Here is an 18333-nt window from a genome sequence, read left to right as displayed (position 1 = left end):
GGCTTATAAAAATGTAAATCGATAGTTGCTTTCGCATAGTTGCTTAATATCTCTTTATGGAGATTTGGATTCCAGCATATGATTTTTTACCCCACACTATCTCAGAATCTTATTTATGTGTATACATACATACATACATAACTCAGCAGATAACGTGTTTTGCTTTTACTTTTGTGCCTATATAAAACTCCAATCAAATATAATTTTATTTTTTTTGGTCAAAAAAGCCAGGCTTCTTCAGGAAGCTAACTTAGGAATCATTGTTTGAAATTGTATTGTATTTTCATTGTCCAACATTCCCTCCTTCTGTCTAGGTAGAGAAAAAAGGAAAAAGACGATTCTCTTGTCTTGAGAATCACAAGCACAAACCAGGTACAGAGCTGATCACCTACATAAGGTACTTGTGAGAAGAAAACTGTTAGCACACAGGAATTTCTGTATCAGAAATCATGAAGACTGGCAGGAGCAGAATTTCCTATCATCCAACTCCCACTTCAGTCAATGAAAGATCCTACGCTACTTTAATTATGGGTCTAATTCTGCTACTAGTTCTATTTTGAACTTAAAAGGGGCTTATGAAAAATAAATGGCGAGGACAGACGTGCTTTGTAATGACGTCTGTAAACTCTTCCACGTGATGAGTAACCATTGCCACTGGCATAAGCAGATATAGTCCAAGAGGAAATTATACAGTTGATGGCAATAGCTGGCTAAAATTATAAAGGAAGGGCAACCAGATGAAACGCACATAAATACAAACAATTTGAATAATGTTGATTTTATACTCAAACACGCAATTATGTGTCCTAGAGTATTTTACAGCAGACAGGTTGGTGCCAGAGTAGTCAGTCTTCTGGCATAATAAATTTTGCTGCTAAAAGCTTGTAATAGCCTAAACCAAACCTAACATATTTTTTTGTCTTCCTTTGTTCTTATACCTTTGTCTTTGCTTCTGTACCTTGACAGTGTGGCCCTGCAATGAGTGACTTCAGAGGGCTGCAGCTGGGCAAGTCACGGAGAGGTCTGTTACACAAAAAAGAAGTTTAAAGGTGATTTGAATTCCATTTTGTGTATTCCGTAGGTACGAAGAGGATGCCTCTCTGCTTGTGCGTTAACCGCTGGGAACGCTGTGAAATACAAGAGATTTGACTGAGGAGGAAACTGCAGCCATTCACCTGTAAAGGACAATGTGGAAGATGCTGTGAAAGAAGGAAGCCTAAAGGGAAGCAAAGTCGGTAATAAATCCAGGGGTATTAGCAAGGCTGTGGTAACTGCTATCGTTAAAATGTAAGTTAATAGCAGAGCCTAGAAAAAGCAGCGAAAACTATTGGCGGTTATGGTATTACAGGTGAAACAGGTGCAACATTTCACAGTGGCGTGTGGTTAATGGTGCAGCTGGACAGTCTTTATAGCTCGGTTTTGGGCAGAATGATGCAGAATTCGATGGAGTCTATATCTACACGTTTTGAAAATGAAAACTTGGAGTTCCCCCGCACTTTCTTCTGGCTGTTATGCAAATAACTACTTTGAGTCAACAAGAAATACTAAGAGTTCTAGTCACTCAGTGGTAGCAGGATTAGTTTCTTCAAAGTCATTGCATTGCATGGAAAGTTTTTATGGTGTTAACATTTGCAAATAACTGACCACCATCTGTAGGCTACAGGCAGCCCTATTTCAAAAGCATCTCCTGAATCTCAAAAGGTTTGCCACTCTAGCAGTATTTGGCCCTATGTAATTCTAGGTGAGTGCAATCCCATCCTCTCATTCAGTAGAGAGGCACTTTTCAGGTTAAAATATAACTTGGGAAAGAATCTGGTTTTCAGGTTAGCTTGATTGGCAGGAGAAGGCTTAGAAGAGAACTGGAGAGTTGAAGGGAAAGTTTATAATGTGGCTAGGTAAGGGAATAAAGGATCTTGTTAGAAAGCAGAGTATACAAAGAAACTTCTCTAACAGGGGAGAACAGGAATCAATGTAAAGTGGGTAAAGGGAAAACAATATTATTTTTAAGGAAAGAAGAGAAAGAATAAGAGGAAAGACTAGTGAGAACTTCCAAGAAACCTGGGTAAGAATTGATATATCCTTCACAGTGCTAATAAGGCTTATCTTCCAAGGGATATTTGAAGAGACGCAGTATGTTACCTTATACCTGATAGGGATTTTCATGTGAAATACTCATTTTTGTTTACGGAAAAGTGAGGATAAGCACAGAATTTCTGTGGCTTTTAGCATGGTGTGTCAGCAGAGGTTTTTGTAGATGCCTTACAGGTGAGTTGAGAAAGTGCCACTGCCTCATATCAGAGTCCAGAGCTGCCAAGAGATGCTGAGAACCTACAACTTGCAGGAAATTGTATTGAGATTCTATATGGCAGCTGACATCACCGATAGCTTGTGGTAAAGGACTCCTGTACTGCGTCTAAAGATAGCACTACTGATTAATAAAGATTACCTTTTTTCTCATTGCTCATTTTTGACAGGAAAGCTTGTGGGAGGTGGTTCTGCTCTAATAGCCCTATGCTTGATTATTCGCTCCATTATGAGATAAGAGGTAAGAAGGACGTGTACACTAACTTTTATTGTTTTAGACTGTATCGTAATACAGCATTTATCTTCCACATAACCTGGGCAATAAATCCCCATGAAGACCATTAGCATCACTTAATGGTGATTTGAACACAATAAATGCCTGTCTTGTTACCCACTCCCGTCTGCCTAATGAACCAAATAAAATATGGTAGCGAACACATGAGCAACAGCTGCAGTGAGACCTGCTTTCCTATGGCTTTGTGCCTTAACCATAATACCCTCGCTTGCCTTAGAAGTCTACTGTGTGACGGCGATGCAATACACTTAATTTTATGTCCTGTGCTGCTTTACCAACTCTTGAGTTCACAGCTCCTTGCAAGGTAATATTTTGCTCTTCCCATTCTCCTTATCCTAGTGCGGAAATGTCGGTTACCCCAGCTCCGCTGCCTCCACCCCCTGAAAGACTTTTAGCCAACCCTTGCGTCCCCGGGGTCCACAGGCGTCTGTTACACAGGAGACAGCGTGTGCGAGTGGTGACTCTCTGAGTGGCTCCTGCCTCTCGGCTGGTGGTCTCATGGGCCGCCTGTAGCCCCCGCGGGCAACGAGCGTCTGTCAGAACTGGAGTGCTCCTCACGCTTGTAGAAATCGGACACAGGAATTGCTGAAACATGCCAATAAACCACGATACCAGCCCGGATTGTAACGTCTTCTGTATGTACTGTACCTGCACTAGAAATGCTGTCAAACATATTTTTTAGAATTGTTTCCTTCAAATGTGAGTTGTATCTGATGGATACAGCCCGGGCAGGGTGACGCAGTGCCAGAAACCTCCTGGCCCCGCTGCCCTTGGGCCTGAGGAGATTCGATTTAAAGTTGGCATCGAACTGTCCATATTTGAAAATGTTGCTTTTTTACGTTTTTTGTGGCTAAAAGTAAGCTCCTCTGTCGCCGGTGCTGCGTTGTGTGGCGGGGCGGGCAGGCGGGCTGTGAGGAGAGGCCGGGGCTGCCCCGCGCCGGGTGCGGCCGCTTCCGGCCGGTTCCAGCCGGTTCCAGCCGGTTCCTCAGGGCTCAGCCCGGCCCCTCCACGACACCAGCAGCACCTCGGGGGGGGGAAACGGCTTTAAGAAAAGAGACAAAACGGCGCCTGGCAGCAAGCAGTGAGGAAAATAAATGTGAGAAACAGCCCCCGAGCCCCTCTTGCAGGAGGGGGGGAGGATTTGGGGGCGAGAGGGTGACTCAGCCTGGCAAAGAGGGGGTGCGGGGGAAGGCCTTTGTCTCTCACTCTTCAAAACCCTTTTTAACTGGCAATAAATTAAATTAGTTTTCCCCAGGTCAAGTCTCTTTTGCCCATGATGGCACTTGGCAAGAGATCTCCCTCTCTTTATCTCAATCTGTAAGTTTTTTAAATCTTAATTTCTCCCCCCTGCCGTCCTTCTGAGGAGGGGGAGGGAGAGGGCGGCTGCGTGCTCACCGGCCGCCGTCCGAGACCAACACGCCACAGATATCAATTACAGTTGCGCCCGGAACGCCCTTCAGGACCAAATCCCAGAGTAAAATTTTGCAGGAGAGAAGCTTTTTTTCTTTTGGTACGTTAGTTTTCTCTTGGATCAGTGGACGGACTTTTTGTGCCCTGCCGCTGCATGATTGCTAGAGCTAACATAAACACGGGATCCTGCGGGTGGAAGAGGGATGGGGAGGATGGGATACACCCTTCTTACTGACATTAAATCAGATTAGGTATGAAATGAAACTGCCCCTCATCACGGTCACTGTGATTATTCCTCTTGTTGGTTGTTGCTCTTACTCTGTTCCAGTCCACCTCTGCAAGTAACTGCTACAATGCACTGTGGATGTTGTTGGGAAAAATCTGCCATGTTTAGAAAATCGCATTTGTATCTAATTTTGCAGGAATCAACTCTAGTTAAGTGCAACTGTCAATCTGATGAAGAAACAGTTTCTTAAGTTTGGAGGCTAGTCCTTTCGAAAGGCGGTGAACTCCTCTGGGGAGATAAGAGCACGCCAAGTCTTGAGGTAATTAACGGTCAATGTTGTGACATGATGGCCTTTGAAACTAATACTGTGTGTGTCTGAGGAGGGAAGGGAGATTGTTTCAAACCCCATGTTTACTGTATTAACGTGTCATGTAACGTCCATGAAGGAAAATTAGCAAACCGAAAGACACGTGATGCCATGGCACAGCAGAAAGTGCTTTATGATGCATGATTTGCAAAATGTTACAATTTGAGAACTGCAATCCGGTTCATTCCTCAGGGAAAAGAATGAATGGATAGAAAAAGCAAAATTTTGAGTGTTGTATTTGCACATCAAAAAGAGTTATTCCCAGGTAAGTTTCAAGAATCTTGACCAACACAAGGGAGGTACCCAAGTTAGAAGAGAACTCAAAAATAAGGAAACTCCCAACTATAAATGATGAACAGAAACCCAGAATAAAGTTCATTGTTAAAAACAATATACAAGGGGTAGAGGCAACCGAATTATCCTGATGTCCAAAACGTGACTCAGAGTTTTAAGTTCAGCTATGAGCTAATGCTGTTTTCTTACTTCACTATTTTATTTGTTTTCAATTTTGAAACTAAGATGCTTTTTTTTTTCTTTTGCCTTGCTAGGGTAAAAGTATTTTCACATTATTTATCTCTAAAGTCACATAAACTCATTTAAAACAAAGTTGTTTTTACTTCTCTGGAGATCATAGAATCATAGATGATAAGCCCAGATAAGGCGATCTTATCTGGGGATAGGGAAGAGGCACCAAAAAGTGTTCAGATGCGTGAGGAAATGGGGTGAGTTTCAGCACTCAAGTAACCCCTGTTCTTTGTCTTCAACCTAGTTCAAGTTCTAGTCCTTCATCTATATACTGCAATAGAATGAGCCACAGACATAAATGAGATATACAAAGAGGTAAAAGGCTTCCTTTTCAATGAAGAAAACATGACCTGTTGATTTCCCCCCCAATAAAAAAAAAACCCTGCACTGTACCATTCACCCTTGCTTAAACCCTGCCCTGAGGATATGTCACACTTTCTTCAGGACGCTTTCTGAATGCTACAGCATGGCAGTTTGCAGTCACGGTACTAGGAGTACTAAAGTCTGTTTCCACCACCCTGACGCTATTGCTCCTTTTAGCAGTGAATTACTGTTAAGGGTCATTAGAATAATTTGGTGTCTGAGAAAACCCTTGAAGCCTTCATTTTAAATCAGTCAAAGAGTATTCTCCATAAACTACATTTTAACATTTATTTAGTAATAATGGTGGCCAGGCTGGCTAGTAAGTGTGATTACCTATTTATTTGGCAATTATTTGGGTTTTTTTCAGGTTAGTGTGCTCCTGTTAATAAGGTTTTTGTATGAGTGTGTCTTTACATACATCCACCTTTATGTCCTGTTCTCTCCACTCTTCTCTGTTCCTCTTTCTTCTCTTCCCCCAACGGCAGCAGTTGTCCAATACTATTAACAGAGGGTAAACAATTAAGTTTCCCCAGTTAAATTAATGTATGTGGCCAGAAAGAATAAAGAACTACAGTAAGTTCCTGAATTGAAAGGAGACTGATGAGTCCCTTGAGGATCCCTGCAGGATTTTTTCCCAGTTAATGTTAAAATGTAGGTTGCTGTGAGCTCCAGTTGGCACAAATCTGGAAGAAACCAGGCATTGTTTGTTCCAGCGATTACAGAATAGCTTGATTCATGATTTAGAACTTTTTAGGCTGGTGCAAAAGGGTTTTTTTTCCTCCCAACAATTTATTTGCCTTTTTTATTGCTCGGATTTTTCACAACTGGTAAAAATCAACTGTGCCAGGCTTACACTGAATATCACCTGAAGAAGCCAGTGCATCCCTGCTGGCAACAGTGGAGCTGGTGAAGGTGACGAAGGATCCGTATCTGCTTTCTGTACTGATTAAGTTTATTTTTTCTGCCCTGCAAATTCTCCATCAGAGAGGTCCTTCCATTAGTGCACATGCAGTCCTTTTGCTAAGAATAATGCAACGTTCAGGTAATTTTGCCATGAGAAATGCTGTACCCATTATATAAAAGGAGATACAGTGGCTTTTTGGAGCAAGGGTTAGAAAGACCACATAATCTTGTGTTTCTTCTTTGCTGAAACCTTTCATGTGGGTGGAGAGAACACACAAGCCCTTTTCCCATGCCTGGTAACTAATCAATTCTCCTTACCCAAAAATAATAAAAAGGCCAAAGTCTTTCAAGTGAGAGCCGACATCTCCTCATCTGAAATTTTCTAATTATTTGTATTTCACTTAGCAGACAGTCTGCAAGACCTTATTCTTTATCAGTCGTGTGCCAATGAGGATACCAAATACATTTTGTTTTGGTGAATCGTGCCAGGAAAAAAAAAAAAAAAGCAACAACATTTGACTGGATTTTTCCTCCCAGTTTGCTCCCTGGTGAAACAATGCAGCCCTCAATTTCGCTGTCCACACACATGCATGCACAAATCCAAGAAGGGTCACCTGTTGTTTACTCTTTCCTGTCCTCCCGATGGCCTGTAACATGTCCCTGGTTGCTGGTGAGCTGTGGAGGCTTCATGCTGCACTTGCAGCCTCAGTTTAGAGAAAAGGGTTGAGAACTTTGATCCAACTCCAAGGAGATGATGGGGGGAAGCTCTATGACATGCTGATGTGTCCTGGTGTTGAAGTCTAGGATTAGGCTGCTGGGAAGGAAGAAATCCTGCACGATGTATCCTTTTGATTTGAAGCTCTGGTGAGTGATGATGTGAGTCCGGCACAGCACTGTGAGGTTCCAACCCTCTGCTGAAGGGGTGTGATGAGCCCTTCCTCTCTCCTGGGACAGGACATCCTCACACGCAGAGATGGAGAAATCCTGGGATTCCCCCATTCTCGGCTATAGCTTTGTTGACAGACTTATTTTTCACTTTAGCATAGTAAATAGGGTTTGTCCCCTGCTTGGAGATGATTCATCTCTCATTATGTTTAATAATTAGAATTCCATGCTCGTCCGCTGCTTCCTCTGTGCTCTGCCAAAGTGAGCGGTCTCTGCTCTGAACAGCTCCATCTGTTGGCATTGCATTGCCATATCAAAAAAAAGGCTAAAATGAAAAATCCCCCCCTCAACCCAGCAGTATCAAGAGTAGCCTTTTCACTTGCGCTGTGAAGAGAAATGATGGGCATGGGGCCTGGTGCATCAGCTGCCTGCCTCTGAAATCTGCTGGGTAAAACTCCTGCATCCCCGGGCTCCCCTGCATCTTCAGCATCCTCCAAAATCAGGAGTGGCACGTATTTGCTGAGCATGCTGCAGATGTGGGCAGAGGTGAGGAGGGAAGCCCTCTGCACCTTGTGTCTTCACACCATTTCCATTCATTTCCCAGCCCAGACCTGCCTTGCCACGCCGGGTGCAGCCAGCAGCAGCCTGCCAGGGGCTGCCAGGGGCTGTGCTTGCTGGAAACAGAGGAGGTGGAGGCGGCTGGGGATGCAGAGTGGCTGTGGGGACCTTGTGGGCCCTGCCAGCTGCACACAGACAGCTGGAGGGGACCTACAGGAGCAGCTGGATTATAAGGTGTGGAGAGAGGCAGAAGCCATCCCTACAAAGCTGCCCAGCTGGGAGCTGCGGAAAGGGCAGCTCCATTCCTCTGGGCAGTCCCCAGTGAGCAGCACAGCCAGGGGCTACTGTGCCCTGTGCCGGGGCAGGTCCAGCCCTGTCAGAGCCCTGTGCCCACCTAGGGCTGTGCTCAGAAACCAGGGGCCAAGGGTTGAGGGTGGCGCAGAGGTTGCTGGGGATGAAGAAGTGCCGTGGGTGGCTTGGAGGTTGCTATGGAAGGATGCGTGGCATGGAGATGGTGAGCATTGAAGAAGTATTGCAGGTGGCACGGAGATCGCTATGGATGAACATGTGGCATGGAGATCGCTAGAGGTGAAGAAGTATTGCGGGTGGCACGGCAGTCGGTATGGGTGAAGAAGTGCAGGGAGATTGCGATGGAAGAAGCGTCGCAGGTGGCACCGAGATTGCTATGTCAGACCTGGCCACAGGGGGGTACCACAGACAGTGACACGGTTTCAGTATTGGAATTTAACACATGTGCTAACATCGCTACTTGCTACTCCACATCCCCTCCTGCCCCTCTGCCACAATGTGCTTGAGAGCGAAGGTGTGAGCACGACTGGTGTCCGAGTTGGGCAGAGCATCAGCCTGTTGTGCCTTCGTGTATAAATCCTTCGCCGTGTTTTCTCCCCTGGGCTGTTGGGAATGCATCTTTAGGATTAAGCCTTCACTTTGTTCTCAAGGTGTTAGCAAAGAGCTGTGACTGCTGTGTGATTGCCTGGCACACCAACCGTGGAGAGCAAGGCCGCTTCCCAACCTGGCTTCATAAAGACACTGAAAGTGAAGCAGTCTTTGCATAAACTGTGTTGCTCGGGGAGGCTGAAATTCAACACATACTTCTTTCTGTTTTTAAGGACCTAGAGCCCAATGCTGAGTGCCAGTAAATTCAGTCATCTCCCTGGTGGCTCCATACATGCTGGGCTCAACTCTGAGGCCGTGTTTGAGCAGCTGCACAGCTTGCGCTAGGCATGAATAAGGCTGGCATCAACAAGGGCAGTTTCAGTTGCCTGTAATTGTCCAAAGCTGGAGCCATTTAAAAAATCAAGGTTACAAACAGGCTCACAAGCAAGTAGTTTTCCCTTTTATGGTTTATATGACTTTCTGCGTCAAAGAAAGTATTATCTGCCTTCTTGCTTGCAAGTGTTGCCTTCTTCCATCTGCCTTCTTGAAAATGTTGTCTTCTTCCAGCTGCTTGTGGTGTAGGTGTGAACAGGCTTACAGAGCATCCAGCGCTTGACATCAAATATTGGATGTTTTCGGTATCGATACCTTTTATATGGAGCCTAGTCCTAAAGCAAGAATGGGGCTTTATTCATTGTACATGCTTATTATTTGTCTTTTAAGTACCTTCTTCTTTAAGGGACATCAGATGTTCAGAATATCAGAAAGCAGTATTCTTTATGATGAGAATAAATATTCTCATTTTTTGGCAGAGGCTGGGGTTTTTTTGCCTCCATAAAAGGCCAAAGAAATCTGCTAGCTAAATAAATGCAAACATTTTGTTTCTCATGCTATCAAATGCAGCATGCAGTATGATCCAGCCTCATTTGTGAAGGAACAGTTCTAGTTACACAGATGAAAAATTATACTTAAAAGGCAAAACCAAACAAAACTCTGTAGCTTGTTTGCTTATCTTCAGTTGTGATTGTCCTTTGGAGACTGAAGCCTGGCCCGGAGCTGACATAACGCAAGATAGATTGCTTCCATGGACTTCAGTGGGAGTTTGGATTGGGCTCTGTGATGTTGCAAAACTATAAATGCCTCTCCGAAGGACATGAGTGTAACTTATTCATGATGGGAAAAGTGGAATATGAACACTTCAGTAATCGCTTCAGATTCCCAGATTTCTCTGCCCTGAAAAGCTGTATCCGCAGATTCATGTTGAAGATGGCCACTCCCGGAGGAGGCAGGGCAAGCAGGATTTGAGGTTTCCCCACAAAGGAGAATACCTCCGGGTGCTCCGTTACTGCCCTCTGGCATGGTTTGAGTTGCCTTGGCCTGAGTTTGGGTACAGGCCCCCTGGGAAGAGCAGCAGCCCTCAGCAGAGATCCTCCCTGCACTAGTCAAGGCATTTACCAGGCACAGGGCTGCTGTGGGCGTTGGGTGCTCATGCCAGGTGGGGACCCTACCGGCGGCCTCAGCAACACGTTGGCCGTGTAGTTGAGAGTTCAGAGGGGAGCAGTGTCCCTTCTTTGGCAGATGGGAGGTAGAGATTCAGCAATGTCAGGCAGAAAAAATGAAACAGAAGTTAGCTGGGTGCCCCAAGAACAACCTTCTACTTTTTATATCCCTTGTCACAGCACCGGGACAGTTTTGACTCTGGCACTACAAACCAGCGGCTTGTCAACGGTAAGGCAGCAGCACGACAGTTTGGTCTCCCAGTTATGAAAGCAGACTTTCCTTCTGGGAATTAAAGGAACAGAAGGGAATAAGAAAGCTGGTCCCCCTGCTCTCTCGCTGCAGCCTCGCCATGTTGGGAGGCAGGCTGCTCTGCTGGGTTTTGACTCCAGGAGGTTTGCTGGGTGCTTTCACAGCTGCCTGATCTTGCTGTGTAATTTCCAGCCTCCTGCAGGGTGCTCTGCACTTCTGCAGCCCGAGATGGCTGTGGCCATAGGGTCCAGGATAAATTCTTCCTGAAAAGCTGGGTTGTAAAGAGACAAATGTCAGTCGCAGCTGTGAGTGTGTTTCTGGATGGTGCTTGGGTGACGTTGTGTTGGGAGCTTGAGAAGAATGAGGAGAGGAACTGGTGGAGCACGTTGTGGAAGAGGAAAAAAGAGGAAAAAGAAAACTGAGTTGCTTTCACGTCATGAGCTTTGGGGTTATGTTTCTAACAAAGTGAAGTTCAGATCAGAGAAAGCAGCTGCGTCCTTCAAACAGCCCCAAATTCTGCCTCCTTGCCAAGCTACCCTAAGTAAGTTGCAGGAGCCTTGAGATGTCTTCACAGTTTGAAGAAAAAAATGCTACCAGGCCTTGGGAAATGTGAGTGAGTCTGACTTTGGTTATGGAAAAGCTACTAGGCAGAAGTATGAAAAGCTTGCTGGTAAATCATTTACAAGAAAATATCTTGCTCAGCATGGGGTTTGCAATGAGGGGGTCATATTTAATGACCTGCTTCAAATGTTATTATAAATCATTACTTCCTCACCAGCTAAATCACTGCTGCCTAATGCTCTGTGTGCTCTCACGTAGAAGTGTCGCTAACTCGTGAACATGTCGGAGTTTGGAGCCACGTGGCCCCATGGGATGGAGGGAAGCGCAGGAAACATGAGGGGGCATCAGGCGTCCCAGGGGGGTGATGCCCACCCCCAATCGGCCATGTAGCTCCTGTGTTTTCATAGCACCATCTGCCTCTGCAAAATGCAAGACCTTTGGGAGATTTTTGACAAGATGCTAAACTTGAGTAACCTAAATGAACACACGTCCCTGGTGCAGAAGCAAGAACAGTTTTCAGGAGGATAAAGAAGGCAAGTGTTTAGCTTTGGTTGAATGATCTCTCTGAGTTATGCAGGGAAACTTCTTCCAAACTGCTTAATAGACCTCATGCCCACCTGGGATGGTCAGCAGAGCTTTGCAATAAACTGCTCCAGAGCCACCCCGGGGAAAACTTCCAAATACTCCTCAGGTTATGCACAACCTGCGACAGCTAGAGGTGCAGGAGTGATGGCGGCCCATGGGTGCATGACTGCATGGCCAGAGGGATGTCTATGTATGGGGGGGAAAACTCCCTCCCCTTGGAAAACAAACATGTCACCTCTGAAAGGCAACAGCCACTGCAAACATGAGAGAACGCAAGTCCCGCATCCATTTCTTAACTGAGGATCCACTCTGCCGGAAGGAGGCTATGGGCTGCTTTCACCCCTATCTTTTCTACAAAGAAGTGGGGGAGAAAAGTCTCAGGGCAGTCTGTCTGCAGAGGCAGTAACTCCTTAGAAAGGTGTACAGCAGTGGGGATGTCAACAGAGATTTGGTAGCTTTTTACTTGTTTTCTACCTTTAGATCATGACTTTAAAAAAAATCACTGTGCATGGCATTTTCTTTGTCCTTGCTGCCTGCGTGAGAATCAGTCAGCAGTTCTGTAGGTCATTTAGAGAGATTTGATGGTAACAATATCCAAGTGAAAGCAATATTTCTTTTGATGGGTATGTTTAATGCAATAGTGCTTTTACATTTTAAAAATAAGAATAAAGAGCTTTAATGTTACCTCTTCAGCCCATAGTAAGCATGAAAAACAAAGTCAAAACATATTTAAGGTCTTACTCTTTCTTAGCAGAACTATCTTAGCCAAGGAAAGGAAACAGGGCTTGTGATCTGGCTTCAAAGTAAATGGACAACTCTGGGTTTGGGGTGAAGGTGGAGTAAGGAGGTGGGGAAGATTGTGTGAATGAGAAAATTAAATCTTCAGCAGAATCACAACTAACAAAAATATAGCTGTAAGAGGGCCCAGAGAACAGTGAGGGACTTGCCCTGGCTGTGCTTTTCTATTCCCCACACGGAAACCAAGACCAGTGTTTGCCAAGTCTGTGTACATCCTCGTGTATTTTCTTCAGTCTCTTTTTTATTTTTCTCCTTTATGCATGAGTAAGACTTTTAATTTTAGAAGAAATTCTGGTAGGCTTTTGTGGGCAGTTTGGAGGAGGGAAGATGAAGGATGGTATTTTTGTTTCTGCATACAAATGCAGGGAAGTTTATCCAAGTCAGCTGGCAAGGCCACCATCAGACAGGTGTCACAAGCCTGGTTTGCATTTAACTTCCCAGGGCTTCATTGAGAAGAGAATAATCAAAGTCACCATGCGTGGGCAGGCGCAGAGCTCATACCATTCATACAGGTTTGTCTATATGTGAATTGTACGCTGGTACGCTGTACCCTGGTACAATTCACCCAGTTTTGTCTGACCATGCCTCCTCCTCCACACCACGCTGGACCTGCTCGCATGCCAGTGACTCCAGAAAGTGGCTTTGCGGCCCCAGCTGCTTTCCCTTGCCCATGGTTAGACAGGAGGGCTCCCAGGTCCAGCTCCTATTGCGATACGGCTCTGTGCGAGCAAAACCTGTTAAAAAGCACGCAACTCTGCTTATACATTTTGCAGCTCTGGAGGGGCCACCATCTTGCCTGGATTGTAGAGGAATCTCGATGACCAGAGTAATTCATCCAGAGGACAAATTTCCTTCAGGTTGTCCTTTTTCAATACTACTGCAAGGGGCTCATCTAAGAGCAGGAGGATCTTTCGATGGGTTTAACCACAGTGAAACAAGTAACTGAACTGATCTCACTAGTCCAGATAAGGACTCAAGGCACCCGTACCAGTGTCTGGTGCGAAAGCAGAGAGAAAACAGGACAGGGTTTCTTTTGACTCCCGCTCCACTGACCAATGCTGGCCAGAAGAAACCCCTTGCCTACTCTGTTTGTTTGTTTGTTCAACACTTGTACACCCCTATTTACTTACTGGCACAAGGGACATTGGCTCATTTGGCAGCCTCTAATGACAGCCTAGGGCTCACCACCCTGTACTAATTCTGTGGTGTTAAAAATATAAGTTTTTCCAAATGAGGAGCGGCAGTAAGCAAATGCGGGGAATGGCTATTCTCTAATTCACACTGTGTTTGCTCTGTCCCACACCTTTGTTTTGGGAGTTGCTGTTTTCATATAAAATGAGTACAAAGCTGGGTAAGTCTAACTCAGCTCTTTCTAAGTATGTTTTCTGGGGATTATCATGTTGGCTGAAAAACAAGACACTTCTCACAGACAAAGATTTGAACTGAGCGTGAGGTCAAGAACCATTGGTTGGTTACAAGATGAACGGAAGCCTTTCCAATGAGATTCTTGAAATGCTCAACAATTCCCGTAGAGTGTTGTCAGGAGCTAAAATTACCAACATTTCTAGGGGGTTTTAAAAAGTAATTCTTATTCTGTTCCATCTGCCACTGTATCAGTGGTGGTCAATATTTTTCCCTACACTGGTACAAGGGGAAATAACCAGAAGAATAGTAAATGAGCTATTTATAAAGGTGTATTGCAATACACACTCATCTGCTTCTGAGAGGTACTGTCCATCAGCAAAACCGTGAGGGATTACAGGAGAAAATGGCTTTGCGTTTAATTTTGTACTTGAACTGTTAATCTGCAGCATTTGACCTAACGTTTGAGCCTCAGAGGCATTTGTGCAGGTGAGACTTTCCTTGGTTGCTCTCACCTGACTGCTGAGGTCAGATGAATGGATGGAGAGGTCCTGCGTGACACCTTAAATAATAAGTATACGTGGTGAGCATTCACCCTTTCCACAAGCGAAAGCTCTTTGGTTTAACAGAGAATTTTGTGTGCTGCTCCCTGTAACCCCCTTGTAAGTAAATAGTATGCAATATGCATTTGCTGTAGACTTGGGAGATGCAGAAGGATTAATCATACCCTCATATTTTTGCTTGATACCTGCTCTAGTGGTATGGTGGTCTTGTACCACTTCTGAAATACTTGGGAATATTTGGTGAGGTTTTATTTTTTTAACGGAAGTAAATGTTGACTTTCAGTGGGAATAGACTGGCCTTTGTTTTGTCTGAAGTTGAAATTCCTTTGCAATGCTAAACTAACGGTGTATTCGAACTCTCTGTGGTTTATCTGAGACAGTCAACTTAGTGTTGCATCACTGTTGCGTAGTTCGATTTGTATCCATCTTTAAAAGTAACTTGCTTATCCATTCAGGTATGAATTGGTTAAACCAGGTAAACATTGCTGTCATGCTGATAAAGAAGCAGCGTCAGATCCTGGCTGTGGCTAGGACCTCTCTAGATGGGGATTCAGCTAGTGGGGACCCTGCTGTGCTCTGGTGTTTATGCACGCTCAGATTTATCGAAGAACAAATAAAAGTGCCATTTGGCCTCCAGCGTATTCTGGTGATTAGTATGTGGTTGTGTTTGAGTTTGGGATGAATAACCGCCTAGAGCAACTTGCACCCTCTCACTGAAGAATTTCATCTCCAACCCCACGTGTACTTCTGCCAAAGTTAACCTAAAATAGGCTTACAGTGGCTTTGTGGGCCTCCAGGTTGTAGTATCTTCTCATGATGAGATGGAGAGGCATGGATGGTCGCTGAGGTTTGCTATGGGAGCTGGCTGTATGCAGCAGAAAGTGTGTACTCTTGTGTCTATAACCAGGACTGCCTATTAGTGTTGCTTTTGGGGCATACAGGATCAACCAAAGCAGTTGTGGCCAAAGACCAAACCTGAGCACCTGTCTCGCTCGCTGTTCCTCAGCTCGGACACAGGGCTTTTCATGTCATAGCGTAGTGCGAGCAGAAACTAATTACTGTTCTGTTGGGCAAATAAGCATGTATGCACACATGTAAATTATATGGTGAACCAGATGCTCTTCTCCAGACAGCTTTCTGAAAAATTACTTCATATAGGAAAGTTGTATTTTTCACGTCTGGCTTTTGAACATTGTTTTTCAGTTGCATGGTACTTTCTGTAATTAGCAACGAAATTCAGGCACAAGAATATAGTGTGTGTTTGTTCCATGAAGAGCTGGGACCATTTTGATATTTTGCAAAAAAAAAAAATGAAAAGCTCATTTAATACCAGTCCAGCTATTTATACCTCTTGCACAAACTTAAACATAACAAAAAAATGCAACATAACTCATGAAGCAAAGGAGCGTCTTTGCCAAGTGTAATATTTGTATTTGGAAACATGGTCATATTGTATGAAGCAGTAGCCTTCTAACTGCCTCCAAGGTTTCTTTTGGCTGATGTTTATCCAAACAGTCTTGCTCTTCATTCATTTTAATGGCTGAAAGGGAGCTGAGTGTTTTTACACTGTGAGACTGGCACAGCTCAGTCTCCGCTTTTTCGGCTGGCGCCAAATGCCCTCCTCCGCTCGCCCAGGCGAGCGTGGTGCAGCGAGCCCCACAGCGTGCTGACAGGGGGCTGATGTGCGCAGCCCCCACGCACAAATGCCTGCCTGTTCTGCCACTCCTCAATCACATCCCCAAATTTTGCGCACTGGTGTCTCTTACTCTGCCTTTGATTTTGCCCTACGTGTCCTGCGGATCTGGCACGATGGAAGCAAAAGAGTCACAACAGGAGAAGGAGGCAATGCTCTTTGCTGTCATAGCCATGAGCAAAACCACTGGATGTGGGAGAAGCACTTGCACTGGTGCCACCAGCGAGAGGAAGGCTTCAAGAAATTTGGAAGGTTTGCAGCTGGGGAGTGTCCATGGGCTTCTGTTCTGAAGATGATAGTGGCCAGGTAGAGAGTGGGAAATGTCTTGGCCTTGCTTTTTAACTACCGAATGTGGCATTATGGGGGCACTTTTTTACCTCATATGTGAGGCTGGTATCTTTGTCACTCTTTTCCCTTCCAGGAGAGGTTAGCAAATATTCCCAGCTCCTTTTTTCCCTCTTTGAGTTATCTTTTAAAAATAATAATGAAATCCTAATAATGAAATCCAATAGGCACATTGTTGTCTGGACTATCAGACTGCATCTAAGCCTTATCACTTTGGCAAGTATAATTAATTTAGGGACCTACACGTGAAGTGAAGCGCACGCCTAAATGCCTGCAAGACAAGCTTTCCACATCCTTGCCGTGAAGAGCCCAAGATGTCAGGATTTATTTCAAGGGGTCTCTTAAACACAAAATAACTAAACTTTTGGGAATGGTACAATTAGGAATAAGGTACAATTGCTACACAAAGCAGTGGGAGCAAGGAGCAGGGAAGACATGAGTCATTCAAATGTGAGTCAAAGAGGCATATTAATAATGCAAACTTCGGAAGAAACAAAGATGAAGACACGTTTCTCTCTCTACTTTTCCCATCTGTCAGTTATGTAGCATGTTACCATAGGCCTCACTGGTCCTGACACTATCACAGCAGCCATTTCTTCATGTGGATGAGTTGTTCCTGAAAAATGCAGTTGGCACAGACCACTCTTATTTTTCACACAAGGAATGCAGGTCTTCCTGTTCCACATATTTTTCTTCAATGAGCGTAGTTATTGTTGTCACTGGGAGGAAAATCCTCCGTCTGTCTGGTAAAATACTTGAGAGGGGGAGATAAGCATGAAATCTTTTTGTTGTGGCTGAGGATTTCCTCTGCAAGCTTCCACTTCAGTGATTCACTGCTCTTTTCCAGAAGAAATGCAAAGCTGGGATGGGTATAAATTACGATTTGCAGTCCCGGGCTAAATCCTCAGCTGGGCTGACTCAAATGTTCACCGGCACCGATGAAGGAGATCTAGGCTGGTCTTCGTGGTCAGAGCTCAAGTTATGTGCCACCTCCTCATTCTGCTCTGGGCTCAGGGATGTGCCGTCATGCAGCCTTGGGAGTGCTGCTCGGTGCCGTTGGCACTGAGGGGCATTGCCAGATGTGGGGCATCGTTTGTGCCATCCCCTTTGGTGTTTGCATGGCAAAGCTCAAAGCATCACCTGGCAAACTCTCATTGGAAGTCACCTGCCAATCCGTATCACAGCATGGAGTCTGCTTTTGTATTTTTTTTCTTTTAGTGCAAGCTGATGGAGTCGTCATAAATTTTGGCAGGGCTGAAGCAAAAAAATAGAGGCAAGTGTTCTGATTTTTCTCTAAAGTTAGAGCTATTGTTCATCTGGGCAACTTTTTGTCTATGAAATGAAGGCAGAGATCTGTGTTTTGGGGGAGAGCCACACTGCGGATAAGTGCAAAGGAATTCTGCCACGGCTTTGCCATGAATTATATGTTGTCTGAAGGATTTAACAATATCACAAAGTTCATCAAGAACAGGAACACTCATTTTCCTATCTTTTTCTGCCAGCAAAATGAACAAGCGATTTAGCTTCCTTAAAGAAATTCCATCCGGTAGCTGTGCCAGCTCTGTCTTCCTCATGTTCGTGTGCGTTTGCTTTGTTCCTGAGTCCCAGATGGATTTCTGAAAATGGCACAGGGTTGCCAAAATGCATCTGAAGACACATATCATCAATATGCACAAATTGTAAAGAATGCAGCCCCTGGAGCGATGTGTGATTTCATCAAAAGTGACTTTCCAGCTACGCTGAAACCTTTCATGTCTCTTGTGCAATCTGCAATGCTAAAGCAAACAATTTGAGTGCCAGATTGTCATAAGTATCTGAATACTTGAACTTATTAAAGGGCCACAATCTTATCAAATCAGAGAAAATATGAAATCTCAAAGAAGATTAAGCTGCTATAAATACACCCAGGTAGATATAATAAGTTTCTCTCCCCTATAAAAAACA

This window comes from Rissa tridactyla, chromosome 3 (genome assembly GCF_028500815.1).
Source record: "Rissa tridactyla isolate bRisTri1 chromosome 3, bRisTri1.patW.cur.20221130, whole genome shotgun sequence".
NCBI classification, from domain to species: domain Eukaryota; kingdom Metazoa; phylum Chordata; class Aves; order Charadriiformes; family Laridae; genus Rissa; species Rissa tridactyla.
The sequence above is the reverse complement of the archived record's forward strand: the minus strand, read 5'-3'. Positions refer to the sequence as shown.